This window comes from Polistes canadensis, unplaced genomic scaffold (genome assembly GCF_001313835.1).
Source record: "Polistes canadensis isolate GaletaPanama2010 unplaced genomic scaffold, ASM131383v1 scaffold_169, whole genome shotgun sequence".
In the NCBI taxonomy this organism is placed as follows: Eukaryota; Metazoa; Arthropoda; class Insecta; order Hymenoptera; family Vespidae; genus Polistes; species Polistes canadensis.
In genome coordinates, this window is record NW_014569716.1 from 212,880 (window position 1) to 225,702 (window position 12,823).

A 12,823-nucleotide genomic window follows, 5' to 3' on the forward strand; every position below is an offset into this window, starting at 1 on the left:
ATATATATATATATATATGAATCTATGTATATGCTAAACAGTAATACGCAACAGATTCATGGGCTATCGTCGGCCGTTACATCGTGCGGTCGAACAATCACAAGTTACGTGCATTCCTACCAATCGGGTAATTATACGCACGAGTGGCGTACAAACAGTTACAATCCGTTCCCTCCAATGATCCGTAAGTAATGCGTGCAATTACAAAACCACGTGTACAGCTACCTACGAGCAAAGCTTGGAAGATACTACGAGTTGATACATCTCACACAGTATTCTCTATCTTTGTATATCATTCTCAACAACCATAACTTTCTACTCCGAAACACTCAATCGCCACCTCGTATAACTTACCCGTTTCCCCATTATCCTCTTCACCGATTGTATTATAACAATTATATATAGGAATAATTGGAACACGTAAATTATGGTCTTTGTATTGTACAATTGAGTATGAGGAGACAGACGACTATGAAGAAAATTCAATTTAAAGCCACATTCAAATGGGATTTAATAAAGAATAAGTGGAAAATCACTATTCTTGTGTATGTGTGTATTTTTTTTTTTTTTTTTCAAATTGAAGCTATGTGAAAAAGAAAGGGAGAGATATACGGGGAAGACCATATAGAAAATCTAATTTCAATTTGAATTTGTGAGAACAATAACCAATAACTGGAAAACAAAGATAACTATATTAATATTTTTCAATTGAGACTATGAGATAGGACTATGACAATTTCATTTCAATTATGTTTTTACGAGAACAATATCGAATAACCGGATAAAAAAAATCTTTTATCATCGTATTTCTCAATTCACCGTGTCCCATAAAACGCGTACAATCGAATATTTTATTTTGTAACATTTGTACGATACAATTAAATATTAAATTTATTTATATATAACAAAAGAATATATAATCGGATAATGAAAATCGTTGCAATTGTTTTTTTATCTTTTTTTTGTTTTAAATTAACTACGATTCTCAATATGGATTTATAAAATGAAATGTAATTCTCGTATTTACGATTTAATCGTATAGCTCTTAAGATAGCCGATGGGCATGGTTGATTCGGTTTAGACCAAATTGATATGTGAGCTAAAGGGCCTTGGGCTAAGACATTACCTCTGGCTTTCTAACAAATGTCACTAACACCTAGATGCTTTGATTACTGTTCCCTCACATCCTCTTGTTAGCTATACATAGAGAACGATCAATAAGGATAATTAGCAATTAGAGTGTTCAACCTTGATTATCAAATTTCTCTTCACATTATTATATAATACAATTATTATTATTTACTCATTTTAATCTATATCAAATAAATCAATCAAATTTGGATTAGTTTAAATATGAGAATGGTATTAAACGAAAAAATACGTGTAAAAAAAAAAAAAAGAAAGGAAAGATCGGAAGAGGAGGAGGGTGGGATGGGGTGGCGTGGGGTAGGGTAGGATAGGTTTGCTAAAAGAAAAAAAAAAAAGGAAAAATCGTAGATATTACAGAATTGTAGTTAATTAGCAAGGTGCATTCAGCAAGTCGACGAGATTTCACGGTCGAGTTATTTACAGGATTCGATAGGGAAAGGCGAGAGAGGAAATTCTGTAAAGGTCGGCTTACAACGCGCCTAATCTCTCTTTCTCTCTCTCTCTATGCTCGCAAAAACACGAGAGAGAGAGAGAGAGAGAGAGAGAGTATATGTTCGGGCCGAACGAATCGCGAGAGTGGTCTCGCTTGTAGTTGCACTCGCGCATTCCCTTCGAACGGGTAATTATTCGAACAATACTCACTCACTATACTCAGCGTCGCACCACCAAACAATGAACAACTGCAGTTGCATTACGAGTATAGAACCTCATTTCGGAATCCGGATTCGAACGGATCAACGAGACCAAAATCCGAAACCACCATTCAAAACCTTTAACATTCTATCATATTTCAAAATTTATACATTATATTATATATATGTATGTATGTATTTTATTCTTTTCTATTAATTTATCACACAAATTATTATAAAAAAATTTTTATGAAATATACGCGTTTATATATTCGTTATATTTTTAACTAAATGAATATTCTTTTGAAATTATTATAATTATATTGAAATATTCGTCGCATGAGAGAAAGAGAGTGTGAGAGAGATTTATGTATTTTATTCACGCGAGAAAATTGTTAACGAATTACATACACACCGTCAAACAATTTTAATATTGTCAGTAATATCGTTAATCTTGCTTTATCGATCGGTCGAATAGAAATCGTATTTATACGTAAACGTTATTTTATTTCAAACATTTTATTATATATCTCTCTCTCTCTTGTAATAATATAAAATAAAATAAATATAACATAATGTTTTTTTTTTTGTTTTATAAAAAATGAATATGGAAATCATTTTATTATCTTAATTTTAATAATAATGTTACGAGAATAATAAATAAAAATTTACTAATGTATTTTGTATTTAATCGATTAATTGATTGCCAGTATAAGTAAGTATAATGTGTTAACAGGAAGAAATGCAATGAAAATATTTACTTTTTGTATTATTAATTGTTAATTGAAAGTTATGTAGAAACAAAGTTAAACAATATTTCACGATATTTTCAAATATAACCTTTTTCAAGTGGAATTTCATCAAGGCTTTCAATGTTTGATAGCATTGTGTGTAGTATGGGTGTAACACGTAAAGTGGAATTAAATTGATCAAATAAATTAAATTATTAACGGTATTCCGTGTTGAATTGTAAATGTTCAATTTGTAAATAATTTTTTACACAGATATCTGTGTATATATACTTGAATAGATAAAAATAAATATTTGCATAAGTAAAACAAATATAAACGTTGACCATTCGATATTAGAAATTAATACAATTATAATACACACACAAGAAAAAACAAAATAAGAATATAATTCTCGAGAGATTACGTTATTAATATTTTAATAGTAATTTAAAAGACTATATATATAAACGTTATATGATAAAATATAAGCCATTAATCTAATGAAAATGTTAAAGAATCCATAAAAAGTGTCGATACACCTTATCGCGAACAAAAAACAAAAACACATTCTTAAATGTTTCGAGGGTTCGTATAATTCGATGAACTCGATACTTTCCCAATATACCGGTAATAAATAACATTAATAACGCTAAACGGACGACGTATTTATCGGTAATGGAAACCATTAGGAGTTGGTTTATGCTCCGTCGACGATCAACATCTTAAGGTCTCGATTTTATCAACTATATCGATCCTTTTTCTAGACGAGCTATTAAAATGGAATCCATTTTACGACTCCTCGTCTCTAACAAAAATAAATATTTATTATTAAATATATATATATATCAATTTCTCTCTTTTTCATCATGGTAATTGGAAATAGAAAAATATGAAAACACATAAGAACGTTTATTTTTGTATATTGTTTAAATATATTTTATTTTATATGTAATACGTCAAATTATCTTGAATTATTGTTCTTTAATTTCTAAGAAAAAGATCATTAAATTATTTATATAAAATATTTCAGGACTATCTAATATTAACTGTTCTAATTGCAATGCATTTTTCTCGATGACGAATAATACAATCAGTGATAATTTAAATACAAATTTAAAATCGTAACAATCATTTGACAATTCTATGACTATCGTGTGTATGTGTACGTCTAAGGATAATAAAAAGAAAAAAAGAAAATTGGGTTGAAAGTAGCTCATGTTTACTCAACTCCCTGGACATTATGTGATGTACTTTAGAATTCTAAAAAAAAGCAGGATTAAAAAAAGGGCGGAGAACAAGTCGAAGGTATGCGAGAGAGAGAGAGAGAGAAGAAATAAAAATGAATAGAAAAAAAAAAAAAAGAAAAAAGATAAAAAGATAGGATAATGTAACCATTGTGTACAAACAAGAAACACATGCGAGTACAAAGGTAGAGATGGGAATGGGGGTTTTAGGACACGGAAATCCCGTAGAAACGCGACATTTTAAGTGCGACGACATGGAGGAGAACGAGGACGAGGACGAGGACGAGGATGAGGACGAGGACGACGAGCGGTCTGCGGTTTAAGAAAATATTTGTCTCTGCTCGAGCTCGTAAGCGGCTTAAAACCGAAAACGTAGCCGGTCTAAATTCTACTGCACTCCTGGTTGGCTGACTGTTCTCTTAGTAGTGGTAACGAAGTTCGAGTTAATTACCAGGGATCGTTTATACATTTGTCGCAATAATATCACGCGTTTTAATCACGTTTTTTAAGCAATAAAATATAATTTCAACGTTGACTTCAATTTTTCTTCTTATTATCTTTCGTATATTCGTTTCGTATCCATAAACTTTGTACTAATTCAAACGTTCGATAATTAATATATGTTGAATTGTTATAATGGTTTTCCAATGTGTACTGCAATATTATAGAATTTAATTTAAATTTTGTTCGATCTCCCCATTTTGTTTGTTTGTTTTTTTTCAATGAAATTTTCAAGACCTAAAACATCTTTTAATAAGAGTAAAGAGTGTAATATCGAAAAAATTAAACGAATAAGACATTTTCTCGTGTAATTTTTATTTATTAAAAGTTATCAAATAGATATCGGAGATGTGAATTCATCGATTCCAGGAAAATTCTTTCGAAGCTATATTCCGCACAAACTTTTTATTAATAAATATTTCATTGATTTATTTAATGTAATTTGAAATATTTCGAAAATATAATACTTGTTGAAAGTATAAAATGTGCAACGTATAAAATATTTTGCTACGATTTTTATTTAACTACACAAAAAAAGTGTATCAAAAAGATTTTAGAGATAAATAAATGAATTTTAAATAATAATCTATTGAATGGTAAACTTCGATTAAATATATTTGAACATTCTAATATATAATAATAAAATCTAATTAAATTATAATAACGTATCTATGTTCGTGTTGAAGAAATTTATTTGTTCTGCTCTTATCGCGATGTAAAAATCAAATAAAAATAAAAAAACGTATTACTCTTATTCTACGAGTATTACGAACTAATTTTACAGTAAGAGAATCGTAATACGCGATTCGAATTCGTGTCTAATATCTTCGATAAAGAAATAGTTGGTACGTGTCTTCGAATTTCAGAGAAGGAAACTGATCGAACTATTTGAGAACGACTTTAACCGAGAAATTCGTCTTCCACGTTTTCTGGAACGAGAGGACATAACCGAACTTGAAGTATTTTCAAGCTGACATCTTATGTTAGTCTCAAAACTAGATCCGATTTCTGATACTTTTTTCTTTTTTTTCAATATCGATGACAATTTTAAATCTAACAAATCGATTTCTTGAAATTCATGCAATTTTTAATCACAAACTTACATTAGAATTAATAAAATAAATTATTCTGCAAAATCATTATAAAGTTACTTTGAGTATCAATAAAAATATACAAACAACAATTTTGTACAAGAGGGTTTTACGTTAAAAATTAATATATATATTTTGTTTAATCAAAATTATATAAATGTAAAATAAAAAATAAGCAATTTAATATTAATAGAACAATTATATCCAGAAGAGTAAGATAATTTCAGATGAAGAGTGTTAACTTACAAATAATATTAATTAATTATAACTAAGTATGTATAATAAAAGTTATTCACTGTTATATAAAATTAATTAAGTTTAAACAGAAACGAAGAAGTACTTGCAATATGTCTATATTTTTCAACCTTTCGTGACGAACTGATCACACTTACTAATATATCTAAATAATAACAACTGAAAACACCATACGTAAATTGTTTCCTCTCCCTTATTACCACCACTCTTAAATAATATAAATGCTTCAACAAAATTCAAAATAAATAACATTTAAATAGAAATGAAAATAGTCTTATCTAAGTTAATAAAAAAAAAACAATTATAAATACTTCTTGCAACACTTTTATGTTCTTTTGTATCTTATTAGATGAACTGGCATACACTCTTCCTAAATAATAAAATTTTCAATTCCCTCTCTTCCCCTTCTAACCCTATTTTTAATCCCTTCTAATGTAAGCATTTTTTTTCTTCAATTAAATATTTAATAAATTACATTGAAAACAATAATATGAACAAGTCTTACCTAAGCCATACAATTGCAAGTAATCATTTATGTTCAGTTCATCATGGAAAGATACAAAAATTTCAAATTCCCCCTTCCCAAACCCCCTACTAACCATATTCCATATCAACATTAATTAAAGAATATTAATATAAATTTCAAATAAATTAAATAAACAATAATAACGAATACCAAATCATAATCGAACTCACCTAAAAATTTGATATAATCCTTAACGATCATATAAATATGAACTTAAAAGCACGTTTCATTTAAAATATAAAAATCCCACCTGTTATTTCCCCATTCCAACAACAACAACAACAACAACAACAACAAAATCTCTCACATTTTATACAAACCAGGCCCGAATTAATTCAAACATTTAAATTCCTAGAAATAACGGAGGACACGACACGGTTATATTATTCTCGAAGACTAAGTTGGGACTGAAATCAACGAAAGAAGAAACGAAAAAACGAATGAACGAATGAATGAATGAATGAATGAATGGACGGATGGATGGACGGACAGCCGCGAGGTCGGTTCGATATTAAATCTCGGTGACTGGCGTGTCCCGAACGAAATGAGAGAGAAAAAAAAAAAGAGAAAAAGAGAGAGAGAGAGAGAGGAAGAGAGACCTCGCAACACCAGATGGTACTGACGCGCTGAGTGACGTCAAATTAAAACACACAGTACAGACGACCCGACGATTCGACGACACCCTACAAAACCCCTAGCGTTTCCTCTTCCCCACCCCCTTCTTGTTTTGTATCCTCCTCTCTTCTAGCTACCATTCTCTCTCTATCTCTCTCTCACTCTCTCACACTCTCCTCTCCCACCCCTTTTTCTTTCGTATCTTCTTCCCTCTGTGTATAGAAACAATACACGTACACGTGAATACAGAGTGTAGAGGAATCTAAAAGAAATTCTATTTTCTTCAGACGAGACGAGACGAGACAAGGCGAGACGAGAGTAGACGAGAGAGGGGGTGGGGGTAGAAAAAGAAAAAAAAAAGGTTCAGTTGATATTAGACGTAGAATTTTGTTTGTGCCATTTTTAACGCCGTTTTATAAACGTTATTACTTTAATCCAATTTCATTTCTTTTCTTTTCTTTTCTTTTCTGTTGTCGTTTGTTTGTTTGAATAAAGGAATTTAATAAATTATGTAGATTATATAGAATATGTTAGTGGAGAAGATTCATTTTGTCTTTTAGTATTTATATAAATATTATTTTGTTATATATACTATTGTTACTATCGAGAAAATGTTTCGTGTCTTATTTTTTATGTTATTAACCATTTTAGATCTTACACGTGTCTCTGAGAATTATTTGTATCACATATACATATTAAACTAATTCAAAAATAAAAAAAGCAATGATTAAATTACTTCTTAAAAAAATAAAAAAGAACTAACAAACCCAACGTAATATTTATGCATCGAGTTAGAAAATAATGAAAACGATCAATAAATTTTCAGAAAGTAACGAGGTCTCAAGATCTAAACCATCCCTAACCAACTCACCCCCTATGTCTCACTCTCTCTCTCACTCTCTCGTTCAGGGTTCTGTGTCATGAAGCGATAAAGGGCTCCCATGCAAGCAATTTGCCTTTGCCAAGCGTCTCCTTTTGTCTTGAAACCCTTAAGAGAAGTCCCCTAGCAAAGGTAAGCAACCAAGGAAGCAAATGATAACTAACATGTGCGGGCAGTAGGTGTACATACGATTGGCCAGGTTCGGACGCGATTAACGGGCCTGTCTAACGAGCCAGGCATGCATTTGGGAATGCATAAGCACGATATAAAACGTTCGGAGCTTCCACATAATGAAAGCATTCGTTCCCTTTTAATGGCTGAATTATCGCTCAGTTAAACCTATAAACACACGGAGACACACAGACAAATATCTAAATATATCCTATACAGGATGCATACATAAAATAGTAGATAGTGGTAAACGCCTATCTATTCGTGTATTATATTATATATATATATGTTTGTGTGTAAATGTATAGGTGCGTGAAGCAGGTACGCGTTTATATAAAGGTACGCGTTTCGCGTTGATCGTATCTCGATGGTACGAACGAACCACTGCAATTAATTACAAGCGATCGGATCACGAGGCAATTAATAGCATCGCGTCTACGCCACTTAATTCGCTTTATTCCACTAATATTTCTTTCCGCCTTTTCTACGTCCCCTCACGTATTTCCCATTGCACAGCTAACAGCTAGCAGCTTGCTTTGCTTGCTTTACTTGCTTTACTTGCTTTACTTGCTTTACTTGCTTGCTAGCTAGCTAGCTTTCGTTTTCTCTTTCTGATTCATTTTTTCTCTTTTTTATCAATGACAACGAAAAGGAAACGAAGATACGTGAATGCTTTTGTTCAAATTGAAAGCCGATATCGAGGATGATACTTTCGTAAGAAAATTGCAAAGATTTTTGTTCTATTCAAGTTAAATTCTAGTATTTGATGAATGAAAAATTCTATAGGGATTATATCTGTCGAGGAAACATTTTATTTATAGATTTTTCGTCTGATTTTATTTTTTTAAATATTTAATCTCGTTGTTTCACGAGTTATTATAATTTTTGAAATTAATAAATGATTTCTCTCGGGAGAGTATCGTTGTTCGGTATTTTTTTATTAATTGGTTTATTTTCTTCTATGTTTTATCATTTTATTATAATTATGCATACAGATGATCTCTACGCGATGGTTTTAAAAATTCATTTAAATCTTGGATATCACATAAAAATTGACTAATCTATAATCTGATATGAATTTGTAAGAATAAATCGTTAATTCATTCGTATTATCACGAAAAATTCTATCGTCTCTATTATTTCACGATAATTAAAATGATTTATCGTATTAAACTTATAATTACCGATAATATACGTTTGTTTAATAAATCCAATTTTTCTTTCATTCTTTTCTTTTTTTTTGTTTTTTTTGTTTGACATTAATTACGTTCATACATATCCGACGTTTAAAATTCCTACGAACTTATCTACTCTCGTATTAATTTTTTTGTTCTATTCATTTGCACGATAATTAATCATATTTATACGTTATCCACGTTTTATTGATTTATCCTTTTTCCTACCAACTTGTATATCTCACATCTCAAAGTACTAATATATATATATATATTGAGTCTCATAAAAATAAACTCAATATATATTTTACTTTGCCTTCTTTCTTTCCTTCATTCACCCATTTCATCTTGGTGTCTCATTTACACTCGATTGAATGAAAGAATAAATATCTGTCGTCTGACGATGAAAGACAAATCTTTTCGGCTAGCACGTGCGAACGACAGGAAGAATATAAAAGGCAGCTTCATTATTATTTCGGTAGATGCAGGCCACGTACTACTATAGGAATAGGAAAACGAGAATGGGATGGAAAAAAAAAAGAAAAAAATAGGGTGAGAATGAGAAGACGAGTTAGATGATGAAGAAAAAGAAAGAATGAAAGAAAGAAGGAAGGAAGGAAGAGGAAGAATTTTTCCGGACACACAATACTCGTTGTGCCGACGAATGTCCTGGATCCGAATGACTCACAAAGCTTTCATCTATCCCCCCCCCCCTACCACACTTCACCACCATTCCTGATCACCCTTCTGCCATACCCTTCTCTTCTCCTATACTCGATCGTGCTTCATCCGATTATTTATCGTTGTCAAAAAGCTCCCTACTGAAATCCGTTTCTATCTGCTGACCTAACTTTAGCTGCAAAACTTTGTCCCAGATCGTTCTTTCACTGATTCCTTCTGTTTTCCTCTCTCTCTCTCTCTCTCTCTTTCTCTGTTTCTCTGTTTCTCTCTCGCATATTTTCTCTCTTCGGGAAACGTTAATCTCGTTAAGGGTGAATTCGTAAAGCTTTGCACTCTGCTGTGACAGTTTGTACAATAACAGTCTAATAATCTTTGTCAACGTTAACGTTTGACCTTTTTTTTTTTCTTTTCTTTTTTTTTTCTTTTCTTTTCTTAATCGGCTTTAACACGATTGGTTGGAACAAGTTATATGGGAAAGTTAGCAATCACTTCGATGATATCAAATTGCGATGACAATTTAATACGAAGATTTTTATTTGATATTATATTAATATAGAGTTAGTTTGTTTTTAATTAGAATTATTATTATTATATTTTATTTTATTTTTCTCTTTCTTTCGAATGAGATGGGTTTAAAATACGACAAGTGTGTGTAAAACAAAATTCTATAGAATTCTGTTGTATAATTTTGTATAGAATCAATATTCTATATTATAGAAATTTTCTTATCAATTTAAAATATATAAAACTATATAATCGGATAGTAGTTTAATTGCATAATAAAAGAATTGTTTTACGTGTTGATTTTTGATTCTTTTATTTTATTTTACTGCTTTGTATTTTTTTTTAAATAAAGATCACAAAATGATTTCAACGTTTTTAACTAACGTTATTTTTTTTTTCATAATTCTCAGGGTTGGGCAGGTTTCAGTATAATTCGGTCAAATTTTGTAACTCTGTTACGCGCGTTTAAAATCCATCAATTGGAACAATTGAAAAAAATAAAAAAAAAAAAAAAAAAAAGGTGAAACACAGATAGAGAGATCGTAAAATCCGTCTCTATCCCTGAATCGTTCATATTTTTCTTGTTTTTAAATATATATATATATATATTCCTGATAAAAAATACAAAAAAAAAAAAGAAAAAGAAGAATCACAGAGAATGATTTTTACAAAATCCTCCGCAAAATATCAAAATTCAAAAAACCCTGTAACGAATGAAACATTTCACTTGTGGACGACCAGGAGCTTAATTAGATTTTCGTCGACAGCTGTCTCGAATGCGATCGGTTGATATGAAAAAATAAAAAAAAAAATTTCAAAATAGAAAGAGACAGAGACAGAAAAGAGAGAGAGAGAGAGAGAAAAGAATGAAAAGAAAATAACGCGGACCGACGATCGACGAACAAACGACAAATTTTAATTGAAAAACTCCAACGTTAATAAGACCACCAACACTTAACAACAATCCTAAACGTTGTAATTGTTAATTAACCCTTTGAATGTTGAATATATTTAACTGAAGTGTTTTCTACGAATGAAATAGTTTAATTATTAATACGACCCCAGATATGTTAATATTAATAAATTATATTTAATAATTACAATTGTTCTTTCTCACAATATTATTTTCATCCGACAAAATAAAACAAAAATATTACATTATTACATTATATATTATATATATAATAAATATAATATATTATATAAAAAATATAAAATATTAAATTATTATATTATCAACTTTTACCAAACGCATATATGCGTCCATAGAACTGAAAGGGTTAATGAGATCTCAAGAAGGGATTGAAAAACAAATCAAAAATTTCCAAACCCAATCACGTAGAGATATTTCTATCGAAATAAAACAAAAAATTTTCAGAATAATATATTAACGAAGAATAAAACGAGAATCTAAGGAAGGGGGTTGGAGAAGGCCATGGTGAAATGAGTGGTTGGTTGATACTTAAGTATGTATCGTGATTTGATCGCATTAAAACTAGGAAATGTTATTTCATTGGAATAAATCGATACTTCCGGGGGCTTTCCAACGTTATCGACTACTTCAGATCGATCCAAGTAACTCGTAATCGTTCCTTCCCCATAATAAGATTAAGATCTTTTCGTATAACTTAACGATCGGTATAAGCCTTATAAAATTTTACGCTCTTCCCTTAAATGATGGCTTTCGTTCTATACCTCACTCTCTCTTTCTCTTACTTTTTCACTCCCACTTCAAGTTCATTCTTTTCTTTTCTTTTCTTTTCTTTTTTTATGGACGATCGCTTTATATAAAAGCCGGATGGAGGAGTTGGTGGTAGTGGGGAGGGGTTGAGGGTTGGAAATGCGATCGGTACTTGATATCAAAGTGGCCAAACGAAGAGAGAGAAAGAGAGTAGAGTAGAGTGATAGCAAGTAACAATAACCTAACCTTGAAAGGAAAACTTTTTCTCGTTAAATATCTATTCGAAAATGACGATAAAGGAAATAGAAGGAAAATAGAAAAAAAAAAAAAAAGAAAAATATGATAAAGGAAAGAAAAGATAGTAGTAGTAGTAGTCGAGTATATAAAATGAAAAAAAAAAGGAAATAGAAAAACTGAAAAGAATGAGAGGGTGCGGGAAGAAAAAGAAGATGAAGAAAATGAAGAAGAAGATGAAGATGAAGAAGAAGGGTGAGGGTGAGAGGGTAGTTTTAATCGGACGACGCTGTTAATTAAGAGGACGGAAGTATTAAAAAAGTAAGTAGATACCAGGACGACGTGGTTCGGTAGTTTCCAACGGCAATACCAATAGATATTCGCGTAAAACGGAAAGCGGAAAACGTTGTCAGAAAATGAATGTCGAGTTTAAAAGTCCAAGGGTGCTTTTATAACTCGTACGACGACGCCCGAGGGTAACGGCGTACCAACTCAGTTGGAATTATTTCATTTCAAAGTTCTCGCGAAGATCCTCCGGCTCGTGACGGGCGATAACTTTAAGACTTCCTTGCACCCTCCACCCACCCCCAACCATCCAACCCTTCACATTCACCTCCTCTTCCTTCTATTTCTACTATTCATTCTTCTCTTATCATTTATTCTCCTTTCCTATTTCGTTTAACATTCGTTAATAATCATTACAAATTGATTAGTTTGTTCGTTTCATCAACGTGTAGCATGATTTTTATATTG

General features: G+C 30.9%; 1 protein-coding gene across 2 annotated transcripts in view; it reads right to left on the reverse strand.

Moving 5' to 3' along the window:
* LOC106789193 overlaps positions 1 to 12,823 on the reverse strand; it is a 260,249-nt gene that overhangs the window by 201,205 nt on the left and 46,221 nt on the right. The gene's annotated exons all lie outside the window — the stretch shown is intronic.